Source organism: Mobula birostris, chromosome 13 (assembly GCF_030028105.1).
Source record: "Mobula birostris isolate sMobBir1 chromosome 13, sMobBir1.hap1, whole genome shotgun sequence".
NCBI classification, from domain to species: domain Eukaryota; kingdom Metazoa; phylum Chordata; class Chondrichthyes; order Myliobatiformes; family Myliobatidae; genus Mobula; species Mobula birostris.
The window spans coordinates 78,825,461-78,841,217 of NC_092382.1; positions in this window are offsets into that span (position 1 = coordinate 78,825,461).

The following is a 15,757-nucleotide window of genomic DNA, read 5'->3' on the forward strand; positions in this document are numbered from 1 at the left end:
TCTCTGGATTTTGGATTTTGTGCGAAGGAATATGGCAGATTTTATGATAGGAGAGTATAAGGTGTGAGAGGTATTGAGGAATTGTACAGCAAGACATTATCTTGGGAGTAAGTGGCTAATAGGAGGGACATAACAATAAGATAATCGGAGGAAGTGAAAGCGCGCTGTGAGATGTAACCTTTTTTTCTCTACACAGAGAATGCTTCGAGCCTGGTGTTCGGTGCTGAGACATTAGCGATATTTCAGACATGCATGAGTGAAAGCAAAATAGAGGACTAACCTATGGGAGTCATTATGTTGAACTTGGAGTATGTTCTAAGGAAGGTGGTTTGCACTTGAACTGAAAGGGGACTGATATCCTTGCGGGAACAGGACTGCCCCAGAGCAGAGAGTGGAGAGGTTGTAGAGACAGATGTTGTTATGACGATAGTCAAAGTCAGGAATGAAAAGGTTCAGCATGGGTCGACAACTGTGCTCAGCTGCAGATATTCCAATACAAAAAGCATTGCATGAAAGCCAGCTGAGCCCAGGGCTCGTGAAACTACTATATTTAACCATTAAGAAGCAAAGGGGACGCATTAAATGAGATTGTAGGGTACTACATAACACCCATCAGTCCGATTGATTTAGAAGATGACATATGAAGAGAAATTGATGAAAATTGCAGGAAACATAGGTTGTGATAACAGCTAATTTTAACTTTCCAATTTTTGACTGCGACTTCCATAGTGTAAAAAAACTAGATGGAATATTGGTTGTGAGACATATTGTGGAAAGTTTTTATTTTTTAAGCACCAGATAAAAGTCCCAAATGAACGACTGGACGATACTTGATCTGCATTTAATGAGCGAGACAGGGTAGGTGGCAGAAGTTTTTCAAGCGGAACACTTTGTATCCAGTAGTCCGCAGGCCATTAGTTTGAAAATATCTAAGCAAACAACAGGCCTTGTTCTTGGATTGCGATTTTAGACTGGACATATTTTAATCTTGCTGTTGTCAGAAACGATTTTGCAAGTGTCGACTGGGACAGGCCGTTTTCTGTCAAAGGTGTACGTGGTAGGTGGGAGTTCTTCAAAAGTAAAATTTTGAGAGAACAAAGTTTGTACGGACCTGTCACAATAAAGAGTAAACCTAACAGGTGTCCAGTACTTGGAATTTCAAGTGATATGGAGGCTCAAGTGAAGAAAAAACAGGAGATGAATTACAGGTGCAATGAGGTGCTTATCGAGTGCAGGGAATGCAAGAGAACACTTTAGAAAGAGAGCAGAAGAGTGAAGAAAGGATGATTTTGCCCTGGTTCAGTCGTAAGGAATGCTGCACATAGTTTCAGAGCGAAAGGATTTCAAGAGACATAATTAGACCACTGGAAGGTGAGAATTGGACAATAGCGAATCCAAATGTGGTGCTAAAAGCGCTCATTTTTTTGCATCCGTATTTATCTGGGAGTCGGATACAGTTTATCGATGTAAAACAAAACTGAATCAACTTCCCGGACTCTATACAAGTTACAAAGGTGGAGACGTTTGGATGAGGCACATTACAGTGGATAAATCACCCGAAGCTGACAAGGTGTTGCTTCGGACCTCGCGAAAGGAAAAAATTGCAGGAACCCTAGCAGAGATATTTACATCATTCTTAAACAAGATAACTGGAGGGTAGCAAATGTTGTTCCGTTTGTTTAAGAAATGCTCTAAAAATAATCTATAATTTTATTGTCTTGTGAGCCTGACATCATGAGTGGGAAAGTTATTGGAAGGTATTTTAATGGGCCGGATACATGAGTTACTTTTTAGATATTGACTGATTAACGATAGACCATATAGCTTCGTTTGTGGCAAATCGTGTCAAAGAAGTTACCAGGAATGTTGTTGAAGAAAAAATATAGGCTGCTGTCGACGTGGAATTTTGCAAGACATTTGACAGTTTCCCGCAATGTTGAGTCATTCTGCTATGAAAATGAGGTAGTAAGTTTATGAGACATTTGCTTTGTGAAAGGAACCAGAGATTGGTAGCAGTTGGTTGCCTCTCTAACTGGATACCTGTGACAAGCGGAGAACTGCACAGACCGGTGCTGGTTCCTTTGCTGTTTACATCTGTATCAACGATCTGGATGATAATGTGCTAAATTGCATCAGGAAATTTGTGTATGCTGCCAAGACAGGGAGAATGATAGACAGAGAGGAATAGTATCATGGTGTGTGGTCGAATATAGAGCAGCTGGGAACAAATTGGTTTAGGGTAATACTGCCGTAAAGAAAGCTGTTGGCATATTATCCGTCATAAATCAAAGTACATAATACAGGTGATAAAATGTCATCTTCAGGTTGGATAAGATATGGCTGAGGCCACACATGAATTATTATGCAGTATGGTAAACTTCCTACAGGGAATATGTACGTAAATACGTTGAAAAGGGTGCAGAAAAAAATTACAAGGACTTTGGCCCGACAGGTGGACCTGAGATACAAGGAAATCGATCATGAGTTTTGACTTCAATCCCTGATGCGTAGAAAATTAAAATGAGACTGCTTTCATTACTCTCTATATCTACACCCATCTTAATTTTATATACCTCTGTCACTTCTTTCTTCTATGCTCCAGGGAATAAAGTCCTAACCAATTCAACCTTTCTCAGTAGCTCAGTTTCTCAAGTCCCGGCAACATCCTTGTAAACCTTTTCTGCACTCTTTCAACCTTAGTAATATGCTTCCTGTAATTTGGTGACCAAAACTGCAAACAATACTCTAAACCTGGCCTTACCAATGCATTATACAACCTCACCATAACATTCCAACTCTCATACTCAATACTTTGAATTATAAAGGCCTTTGAGATAAGGTCGGAAGCTCTCTTTACGACCCTATTTATCTGTGACACCACTTTTAGGGAACTTTGTATCTGTATTCCCCGGTCCCTCTGTTCTACAGCACTCCTCAGTGGCCTGCAATTTACCTTGTATTTTCTACTTTGGTTTGTCCTTCAAAAGTGCCATACCTCACACTGGTCTGTATTAAACTTCATCTGCCATTTTTCAGCCCATTTTTCCAGCTGGTCCAAATCCCTCTGCAAGCTTTGAAATCCTTCCTCACTCTCCACTACACCTTCAATCTTTGTATCATCAGCAAATGATACTTTAGATGTGTGGGTATAGAGGGCTATGCCGACTGAAGTAGGCAATTTAAATATCACGGCCGAATGGCCGGTTTCTGTGCTGTTCTTTCCTAAGGGACCATGACTACCTGAGCACTGATTCATAACACAGAAACAGGTTGATTATATCGAAATCCGAAATGACTATAGTTTGATTTATTCACCGAGAATATTCTAACAGCGTGGATAATTTTAGAGGATCTCAGCAGGTCCCGCAACAACAACAAAACGAATAACATATAGAGGTTTCGTGCCGTCACACTTTAGTGCAACTGGAATGTGAGGGTTGTTTTTCTGTGAGAATCTGATCTCAGAGTCTGTTTACAAGCAGTCACATTCCTCAGAATAAGGAGTGTACGTTCTGTTAAAATGAAATCGAACTGGTTCGACATTCCAATGTGACCAAAGTAATTTAAATTATGCTCAGCGACAGCTAAGGTACCGGAGGATTTGAGTTCGCTTACGAAAGGCTCAGAGACTCAGCCAAATAATTACAAGCCAGTGCTCCTGACATCAGTGGTGGGAAAGTTATTTGAAAGACCGAATTTGTGAGAATTTCAATAAACAGAATGGATTGGGTATAACTTTGTGTATTCATGGCAATCTTATAGAGTGTTTCGAAGAGGTTACGAATAATACTATTCGGAACTTTGATGAAAGCAAGGCAGGGTACATTTACCATAGGGTAAATGGAATAGGGGAGTGGAGAGAGAGGTATCGATGAGGGCGAGAGAGGAGATAAAAGAGAGGGAAGACAATGGAGCGAGAGCGAGATAAAACGTATAGAGGTGTATGCAGCCGTTGAAACAGGGGTGCAGGACGAGAGTTGGAGTGTGACAGGATAGTGTGAGGGACTTGAGCAGGGAGCGAAAGCGAGGGAGACGTGCAAGAGTGTGCTAACGAAGCTTACGGAGTGGCAGAGTCGGGGAGATGGTATGCAGATGGAGAACACAAGTGTGATGACTGTTTTAATCATCTTCTCCCTCTCCTGCCCTTCTCTTTTCACACTGCACCTTACCTAGACTCTGACTGCTCTCCCCTCTCCACTCGCCGTGCCCCAGGACAAGGATGGTGATGATCGACGCTGACCAGTCCGAAGGCTTGGCCCTCAACACCAGTTTGTCCAGAAAGCCAGCCAGCTACTCATCTTCCCTTTGATGCGGCCTGGTTATGACACCTTTCCAGCTCTATGGCCTGTAAGGGTCAGTGCTCCATTCCATCCCGGGTGCCATTTTAAAACCACGCGCCACTTCTACCCTGCTAACCATTTTAAATTGGGATATCAATCCTTTTCCGACTCCCATTTGTAATCAGGACACAATTCCTTCCCTGGTGAACATTTTCCATTAGTACGCCATTCCATCCCAGTCGGACATTTTAACGTAGGTGCAAGTCAGTGAAGAGAATACTTCAGAATGAAAGCAGAAGTGTCATCGAAGGCCTGCTGTTGCCTTAGCAGACAAGTTGAAGGAGAATCCTAACGGATGCTACAGGTATGTTCAGAGCAAAGGGATTTCAGGGTCAGAATGGGTTCTCTGGAATACCACAATGAGAGTATAGCCAATCCATATGTGGAGACAAAACGGATGATTATTTTTTGTACATCTGTATTTACTCAGCAAACAGAGACAGAGTCTATAGAAACACCGTTTTCACAGAATCTATACAGATTACAGAGAAGGATGTGTCTACTTTCCTCAGGCAAATTCCCTGGGCCTGGAGAGGTTTTCACTAGGACACTATGGGAGAAAGAAGTTGCCGGATCCCTAGCAGAGATGTTTAAATCATCCTTAGGACAGAGGGCTGGATGATAGCCTATGCTGTTCAGCTGTTTAAGAGCGGCTTCAAAATAATCCAAGAAATTATAGGCCTCTGAGCTTGACATCAGTAGAGAGAAGGTTATTGGGAGGTATTCTAGCGGACCAGAAGTATGAGTGTTTGGATAGATAATGGCTGATTATGGATACTCAGCAATTCTTCGTAAGTGGTAAGTCGTGTCAAGGAAGGTACCAGGAGTGTGGATGAGGGCACGGCAGTGGATGTTGTATACATGGATCTTAGCAAGGCATTTGACAAGGTCCTTCATGGAAGATTTGGTCTCTCGGCTTTGAAAATGAGGTAGTAAATTTGATGAGACCATTGGTTTGAGGATGAAGCCAGAAAGTGGTAACAGATGGTTATCTCCCTGATTGGAGACCGATGAGTAAGGGCGTACTGCAGGGATTTGGAAATTTTAAACACTATGCGGAATAGATTTACCGAAATGCTACTTAATTAAGAGAAAAAAAAATGAGGAAACGATAAGGGATCACTGGTTTCTGTCCTTGGAGAGGACTACGATAAATTTCTTGATAGAAGACTATAAGGTAATAGGAGGTACTGAGAGATTGGACAGCCAGAGATGATCGAGGGCTGAAATGGTTAATAGGAGACACGTGAGTGAAAGAAAATAAGTAAAGGGTTAAACGGAGAGAATGGTTTCGTTGATCTTGGAGTCGACTGCAAAGAAATGAAGGTACTAGTCGCTTTAGCGGGAAGGTTTACTAGGGCTGCTCGAGGTGGGTGGGAGGGGATGGTGGGAGGTGGGAGGGTAAAACTAGACATTGAAATGATGGGAACAAGACTACTGCTGCAAATTATACAATGTATTGTATGAACGGCGAAAGAGCCCAGGGCATGAATAAGCACGTCGAATCGCTATATTTTCGACGTTAGTGAGAGGGTTGGAGGAGGAGCAGGCCTGGCAGCGGAGTACTCCACCTCTCAGTTGTTTTAGATAAAGCGGATGGGGAAGCATTGAATGAGAAGAGGTGGCGTTAATAGTTAAGAAAGCTGTCACAGTCCCGTTGTGTCATAACGGGGGCGCTGGGAGCAGACGCAAAAGCAAGACACAGACACAGAAGTATCAGGAACAGGATTAGGTATGCAAAGAAAATGGGGGAAATGGGAAAGAAACGACGCTGGACGAGACTAACATACAGGACCTAGTCTAGGACGAGACTAGGGAAACGGGATCAGGACAAGGAAAAAGGAACTTGGAACGTGGCTGGAACTCCGAGCAGGAGACTAGACAAGGACCCAGAACCTGGGTCTTGACTCGGGCTCGGACCCCGGAACTAGGCGAGGACATGACGTGGCTACAGAACAGGACGTGGAATTCCAGAACAGGACGTGGAACTCCTTCACAGGACGAGGCACATGGACAGTACGAGAACTCAAAGCCTTGACTTGGACAGGACGAGGTTCCCAACTCAACGATAGACAGTTCCTTATATTGACACTGCAAAGCTCCGGTTACGCTCCGGTGGTAGAACTTGACAAGGTTGCCGGACAAGGCTCCGGGAAAGGCTTCAGGCAGAAGGTGAAAGGGAAGGGAAGGGAAGGGAACAGTCCAGCAACTGCAGCGGAACCCAGGAGCTGTTTATGTAGCCTGCCCAAAACCAGAATTATGTGCCTCAATTAAAGCACACAACAGGACAAGGGAAAACCGGATAACCTGGAATATGGATCGATGGAACGGACCGTGAAACTGAATACGGACTTCACGGACCGGACCATGAGAGGTTGGGCTGGAAAACTAACCTAGTGAACCGTCCATTGTGGAACTGAGTAACAAGAAAGGTATGTCCATGTTAAAGGGTCTTTGGCTTTGGAGAGATTGCGTTTGATGTTTATGTTACAGGTCATTAAGCTTATCTACAGTCCACAGTCCGAAGGAGTTACAGAAATATATTTGAAGAGAGATCGAAGAGAATATCAGAAAGCATAACTTAGTTATATAAGGGGATTTTAAACTTCCAAGTATTATTTCAGACTCCCACAGTAAAAAGGGACAAGATGGAGTAGAGGTTGTCAAAATTCTTCTGCAAATTTCTCATAAAGAAGTCGATAAATGTCCTGAACGATATCTGATCTGTATTTACAGAATGAGAGAGGGCAGGTGGCAGAAGTTCGTGAAGGGAAGATTTTGCATCTGGTCGTCCTAAGGACATCAGTTTCAAAGTAAATAGGCAATTAAAAAATGCGGTTGTGCTTTGCGTTGCTTACGTTTTTTCACTGTTGCTTCCCTTAGTGACCGAGCTATTCCCAAAATATGTCCACAATTCGCTTAAGGGAGCTAAAGCAACATTTCCATGTTTTTTTTTTAATGTGCTCACTGTTTATTAATTAAAGATTATTTGTCGAATCTATTTTCTAGACGTTATTTGACACTACAGTACCTCCCCGAGTTGGTGCAGTTGGCAATAAACTCCTCTGGGGCTCAGACAATCCAATGAGGTTCCTGAATTGAGGGATTCAGATTGGGGAGAAGCAACAGGTCAGATGGAGTCTAATGTAGGAAATGAGTTCACCCAGTTCTGCAGAAGAGGCAGAATTGGTGGAGGATTGAGGTGGTGAGGGTGGTGTTGAGATGAGGTAGCTACTGGGTGATAGCAAAGTAAAATGCATATAATCGAAGCTTTATCGGGTATTCGAATGGTAATAACTTTCCTACGTTATTTAGGACTTCACTGAGATTACATTGCTTTTGGCACATTGGTCTTCATAAACTAATACTTTGAATACAGGAGATGGGAAACATGTTTGAACCTATATGAGGCATTTCTGAGGCCGAATTAGGAGCATCCTGTGCATCTTGGTCACCTACCTACAGGAAGTTTACAGTAACGAGAAGAGAGAAAAATTACTGGAAATTTGCCCAGAATGGAGGACATGAGCCATGAGGAAATTTTGAACAGGATCGGAATTTATTTTTTGGAAATCAGAACAATGAGGGACGATTTGATAGAGGTACATGCAAAGATGAGTGGTAGTTATTAGGTAAATGCAAGTAGGTATTTGCATTGAGTTTTGCGGGGCTTACAATCAGAGCTCAAGTGTTAAGTGGGGAAGGTGAAAAGTTTAATGGGAACATGAAAGAAAACTTGTTCATACAGAGGGTTGTAAGATTGTAAAAATAGCTGCCTGAAGAAACGGTACAGGCCCGCATGTCCGACAGAATAGGGAGTGGCCATTCTGCTGAAATTAACTCCACTCTCACTCTCATTCACCTGCGAACACTGTCTTTAACATTACAATTAACTACCTCTGCTGCAGGGAAAAGCGTTATAACTTTTAACCTTATAAAGAAAATTTCTCAGAGTGAGAATATGCATTTTATTTTAAATTCAGACTGCAATCTACAGCAGTTGTTTTTAAAAATATTTTTACGGTTCATTTAAATAAATCAGGCAACTGCATTCGTAACTCTTTGCCAGTAACATATTAAATGAAGTTTATGTGAGGTTGAGGGGAAGAAGGAATCAAAAGGAGAGTGGAGGAGTAAGCAGGGCGGCCGGAAAAGGCATAGTGTTTACAGAAGCTGGAGAATGAGAAGCTCAAGTTCTTAGAGTGTGTGGGAGGAATAGGGGATAGTGGAGAGATGGACTGAGAAGAAAGAAGTAGTGTTAAAGAGAGAGGGAAAGGGTGAGAGACAGAGGCTGGAAGGGAGAGAGTACGGTTGAGTGAGAGGGAGAGCGCGAGGGATGCGGCAAAGGCTCAGAAATAAATCATGGAATCCTAGGCCGGTGCTCCTGACATCAGTAGTGGGAACGCTTTGGAGCACCGTATGTATGAGCGTTTTAATAGACAGGACAGTCTAGAGATACTCAGCATGGTTTTGTGTATCCCACGAAATGCTATAGAGTTTCTTGAAGAAGTAACGAAGAATGTTTCCAAGAGAGTTCATGAAGGCACTGCAGAGGATGATACCTAAATGGACATTTTCAAGAGATTTTATCAAAGATCCGCATCGGAGTTTTGTCAAGAAAATCCACGAGCTTTGCATTCAAGATGAAGTAGTACATTAGAGTAAACATTGGCGTAGTAGCAGGAGGCAGAGAGTGGTGGCAGATGGTTGCCTTTCTCAGCAGAGTCCTGTGACTGTTGGAGAGCAGCACGTTTCGGTACTGGGCATGGTAGCACTGAGGCCATGTCCATGCTGCTGGAGCAACAAATTTTGTTCCGTGAGGGTAACCTCAGACATTATGGTATGAGCATGAATACCTCGAACTTATGTAACGACCCCTTCCATTTCACTATTCCCCATTCTCATTTCCCTTTTTCACTTTTTCTGCTTACGTTCAAACCCAACAGCTGGCGGTGCCAAAAATCGGAAATAAAGCGCATCTCGTCTGGAGAATCGCAGACGGGCAGAGATGATTGTGATTTTTATTCAATTACTGCTACAACGAGAAAGTGGTAAATATCTGTTATCATTTGTCAGCCCACTGTCAAATCCAAGCTATTGGATTTAGGATTGAAAGCGGAGGCTAATATGTTCTCGATCAGTCAGAACTTCACATTTAATTGTTGAGCATAGTTCGACTAATGTACACAGCAGCAAATACATCAATGTAAGAATTGTGCCATATGGCATAAAAGAGCACGTGGATTTACAATATTTTCGCCATTAGTGAGACGGGTGCAGTAGGAGCAGGACTGGCAGCTCAGGATTCCACCGTTCCGCTGTCAAAATGAAGCAGAGGGGGAAGGAATAAATGAGGAGGGGTGGCGTTACTAGTTAAGGAAGAAGTCACATCAGGCTGGACTGGTGGAAGGCCGTAATAAGTAAGGTATGTCCATGCTGAATGGACTTTAGCTTTGGAGCGATGGTGTATGATACGTGTATTACAGGCCATTACAGCCCATCCTACAGACCGAGGGATTTAGAGGAACAAATTTGATGAGAAGTTGCAGAGAATTCCAGGAAACATCAGTTTGTTATGGAAGCTGACTGTTTATTCTTTTCTAGAGATGCTGCCTGTCATGTTGACTTCCTTCAGCATTTTGTGCGTTGCTCTGGATTTATAACACATGTAAGGTCTCTAGTCTTTAAGTATTTGCGACATTGCCAGAATCTGTATTTGAATTGAGTCAGATCACGTTATTTCTTTTTTTTTTTCTTTGCTTCTGCTCTACGTCCGATCTTTCAGGAAACGTTTTATTTATTGGTGCTTATTTTATAAAATTTCCAACTGTATTACAATATAATATCTCCGGAGAAACAACACCAATTGCATTCTAACAAATTGTAATCAACTGCCGTCACGATAACTGCACGATAGATGCACTCTTAAGGTAAAAGCGGATGAACGGGGTGAGCAGTGATTCTGGATTTGAACTTGTCAGCACAGCTGCAGAACAGTAACATCTGGAGTAATTATGCCCCTTGGTCCTTCGCTCTATCGCTCAGGGCCGCAATGCCATCACAGCCTATGTCGACAGCAACCAAAACGAGTAATGTGCAGAATACAGGGCTGTAGTTTCTTGATCCGATCGATATCAGCTATTACCTGATCAGTCTATTGAGGAAAGCAAAATTGAATCATCTTCGTGGACTCTACAGAGATTGCCGAGGAGAAGGCTTTTGCTGTCTTCAGGCAGATTAGAGTGGATAAATCCGCAGAACCGGTCAAGTTATTCTTTCCGGCCCAGCGAAAGGATGAACTTGCAGGAAATCTAGCAGAGATATATACATCATTCTTAAACCAGGCATAGCCAATGTTGTTGCTTTGTATAAGAAAGGCTCTAAAAATAATCCATGAAATAATAGTCTTGTGAGCCGGACATCATTCGTGGGAAGGTTGTTGGAAGGTAGTTTAACGGGCGGAATATATGATTTTCATTTTAGATATCCACTGATTAACGATAGTCCGCATGGCTTCATTAGTGGTAAATCGTGTCAAAGATGCTACCTGGAAAGTTGATGAAGAAAAAATATAAGGTGTTGTCGACATGGAATTTTTCAAGACATTTGATAGTTTCCGGTGAGGTTCAGTCGCTCCACTCTGAAAATCAGGTAGTAAATTTATGAGCCATTTTCTTTGTGAAAGGAACCACGGAATGGTAGCAGGTGGTTGCCTCTCCAACTGGATACCTGTGAGTAGCGGAGTTCTACAGAGACCGGCGCTGGTTCCTTTGACGTTTACATCTGTATTAACGATCTGGATGATGATGTGCCTCAGACAGAATCAGTAATTTAAATCACACACATCAAAGTTTCTGGTGAACTTTGATGTGTGTTGCTAGAATTTCCAGCATCTGCAGAATTCCTCGTGTCAGGAATTTAATTGTTGATCATCGTGCGAGTAATGTACTCAGCTGCAGATACCTCAATGAAAGAAGTATTGTATTAAAAGGCGGATGAGACCATGGCATGAATGAGCACGTGGATTTACTATATTATCGCCATTAGTGGGATGGTTGCAGTATGAGCAGGACTGTCAGCGCAGTATTCCACCGCTCCGCTGTTTAAGATGAAGCAGAGGGGGAAGGAATAAATGCGGAGGGATGGCGTTATTAGTTAGGGAAGATGTCACATCAGGGTGGATTAGAGAACTCACCTAGTGAGGCGTTCAATGTGGAACGTAGTAATAAGAAAGGTACGGCCATGTTAAAGGGGCTTTGGCTTTGGAGCGATGAAGTATGATAGATGTATTACACGGCATTACAGCCCAGCCAAGAGTCCGTGGGAGTTAGAGGAACAAATGTGAAGAGAAATTGCTCAGAATTTCAGCAAACGTCAGTTTGTTATAGGAGCCAGGGTTAAATTTCCAGGTTTTGACTGGGACTCCTAAAGTGTAAAAGGACAAGATGGAATAGACGTTGTCATCTATTTTCTGGAATGTTTTCTTAATCAGTAGATAAAAGTCGCAAATGAGGGAGTGTGCGATATTGATTTGCATTTAGGGAAGGAGGGAGGCCAGGTGGCACAATTTTGTATAGGGGAACACGTTGCATCCAGTAGTCCGAAGGACATTAGCTTTAAAGTAAATGTGCAAAAGAAAAACAGATCGGCTCCGCGGTCTGCGTGCTTAAACCAGCGGACTCGAGGAGAGCCCAGCGTTCTTCCGTTGCTTAAGATAGATTCTAAATTAATCTGTGAAATTTCAGCCCTCTAGCCCTCTGAGCTTGCTATCAGTTTTGGGAAAGTTATTAAAAGATATTGCAAGGGGCCAAATAATTTAATTGTATCCGCTGCGGCCCCACCAATTTCCGCACTTACCTCCCACGCTGTCTGACCTATTCCTAACCGGAGTCAACAATTCGCCTAAAGGACATGAAGTAACATTTCCAAGCTTTATGAAATATCATGTAGGCTCATATTTTATTAATTATACAGTAATTGTCGAATTTATATTCTGAGCAGTATTTGACCTCCCCGAAATTGCATAGTTGGCAATAAACTGCACTGGGCCTCAGAGAATCCGATGAGATTCGAGCAGCGATGGACACGTTCTGTGGATTCAGCTTGGGAGAAGCAGCCGGTCAGATGGAGTCCAATGTTAGAAAGGAGGTCACTCACCTCGGTCGAAGAGGCAGTAATGGTGAAGAGCTGAGGTGGTGAGGGAGATTTTGAAATGTTGTAGGCAGTGAAGAAGGTCAAAGGTACAATGTATATAATCCAAGCGTTATTGGGTATACGACTGGAAATAACTTTGCAGGATTATTTCTGACTTTACTGAGATTGCATTGTTTTTCGAACATTGGCCAAAGTAAATCAATACATTGAGCGCAGGAAATGGGATTTTTGTTGGTGTAGTATAAGGCATTGCTGAGGCTGAATTTGGAGTATTGTGTGTAGTTTTGGTCGCCTATCTACAGGAAAGGATACAGAGTAAGAGTACAGAGAAAAATTACCAAGAGGTTGCCTGGTATGGACGACCTGACTGATAAGGTAACGTTTCAGAGTATTGGACTTCATTCCTTGGAACTTAGAGCACTGAGCGAAGCTTTGAGAGTGGTGCACAAAATTGTGGGGGTATAGATATAACCATATAAACATACAATAATTACAGCACGGAAACAGGCCATGTCGGCCCTTCTAGTCCGTGCCGAACTCTTACTCTCACCTAGTCCCACCGACCTGCACTCAGCCTATAACCCTCCATTCCTTTCCTGTCCATTATCTATACAATTTAACTTTAAATGACATCATCGAATCTGCCTCAACCACTTCTGCTGGAAGTTCGTTCCACACAGCTACCACGCTCTGAGTAAAGACGTTCTCCCTTATGTTACCCCTGAACTTCTGCCCTTCAAATCTCAAATCTTGTTTGAATCTCCCCCACTCTCAATGGAAAAAGCCTATCCACTTCAACTCTATCTACCCACCTCATAATTTTAAATACCTCTATCAAGACCTTCCTCAACCTTCTACACTCCAAAGAATAAATACCCAACTTGTTCAACCTCTCTCTTTAACTTAGGTGATGAAACCCAGGTAACATTCTAGTAAATCTTCTCTGTACTCTCTCTATTTTGTTGACATCTTTCCTATTATTCGGTGACCAGAACTGTACACAATCCTCCAAATTTGGCCTTACCAATGCGTTCTACAATTTCAACATTACATCCCAACACCTATACTTAATGCTCTGATTTATAAAGGCCAGCATAGCAAAAGCTTTCTTCACCACCCTATCCACATGAGATTCTACCTTCAGGGAACTATGCACCATTATTCCTAGATCCCTCTGTTATACTGCATTCTTCAATGCCCTATCATTTACAGTGTATGTCCTATTTTGATTAGTCCTACCATAATGTAGCACCTCACAATTATCAGCATTAAACTCTGTCTGCCATTTTTCAGCCCACTCTTCTAACTGGCCTAAATCTGTCTGCAAGCTTTGAAACCCAACTTCATTTTCCACAGCTCCACCTATCTTAGTATCATCTGCATACTTACTAATCCAATTTACTACCCCATCATCCAGATCATTAATGTATACGACAAACAACGTTGTACCCAGTACAGATCCCTGAGGCACATCACTCATCACCGGACTCCAATCTGACAAACAGTTATTCACCATTACAGTCTGGCGTCTCCCATCCAGAAACTGCTGAATCCATTTTACTACTTCAATATAAATACCTAATGATTGAACCTTCCCAACTAACAGTCCATGTGGAACCTTGTCAAAAGCCTTACTGAAGTCCATATAGACAACATCCACTGCTTTACCCTCGTCAAATTTCCTAGCAATGTCTTCAAAAAATAATTACCTTACTTGCCAAAGCAACCTCATATCTTCTTTTAGCTTTTCTAATTTCTTTCTTAAGATTCTTTTTATATTCTTTATATTTCTGCAGCACCTCATTTACTCCATGCTGCCTATATTTATTGTAGATATCTCTCTTTTTCCGAACCGTGTTTCCAATATCCCTTGAAAACCATGGCTGTCTCAAACGCTTAACCTTTCCTTTCAACATAACAGGAGCGTAAAGATTCTGTACTCTCAGAATTGCACCTTTAAATGACTTCCATTACTCTATTACATCCCTCCCATAAAACAATTTGTCGCAATCCACTCCTTCTAAATCCTTTCGCATCTCCTCAAAGTTAGTCTTTCTCCAATCAAAAATATCAACCCTGGGTCCAGACCTATCGTTCTCCATAATTATATTGAAAATAATGGCATTGCGATCACTGGACCCGAAGTGCTCCCCAACACAAACCTCCGTCATCTGCCCTATCTCATTCCCTAACAGGAGATTCAACACTGCTCCTTCTCTGGTTGGTACCTCTATGTATGGCTGCAAAAAACAAAAAATCATGCACACAGTTTACAAACTCCAAACCGTCCAGCCCTTTTACAGTACTTTTACAGTATGGGCTTCCCAGTCTATGTTTGGAAAATTAAAATCTCCCATAATCACAAGCTTGTGTTTACTCCAAATATCTACTATCTCCTTACAAGTCTGCTAGGATAAATGCAGGTTGAAATTTTCCACTGAGTTTGGATGCACTAACAATCAGAGTCATGTGTTAATGGTGGAAGGTTTAAGGGCAACATGAAGCAGTTTGCAGTTGGAAGGCGGGGCTGAAGGGCCTGTTTCCATATTATACTGTTCTACAACTCGCTGACTCATTCATCATTAACTGATAACGCAGATATCTGGATTAATGTCCAAATAAATATCATAAGTTAAATTCTTCACAGCTGAATTCTCCCAAAATACTTTAACAGCGTGCTTATGTTGTGAAGTCCACTCAAACTGCCCACCTGTTGATCCCACACACTCCCTCTCGCCGATCATCCATAGCTATTGTAATACACAAAATGATGGAGGAACTCAGCAGGTGAGGCAAAGTCTATGGAATTGAATAAAAATTCGACTTTTCGAGCTGAGACGCTTCAGAGAAATTAGAAATGAAGAAGCAACATTGATTGATTAGGAAGGTTTTGGTTGTTGTTTTGTGAGATTCGCAGCTCAGTGTCTCTGTGTAATCAGCTGCCTGGACACGCAAATTTCGTTCTGCTGAAATCAAATCCACCGTCACCCTTGTTCAGTTGTGAATACTGTGTCTTTAATACATTAAACCATTTCCACTAAAGTGAAGACCGATGGAACCTTTAACAGTCTAAAGAAGGTGACCAGGGGCCAGAAGCTGCATAGTTATTTTTAACCCTAATCCAGTCATCCGCAGTTGTTTTAAAACATATTTTTTTTTGCCACTTGAACAAATCAGACCGTATCATCCTTACCCTTTGCCACCTTTTAACTAATGTTGATGTGCGGCTGAGAGTGCGATGGGAAGTGCGGGTGAGGGGAAGG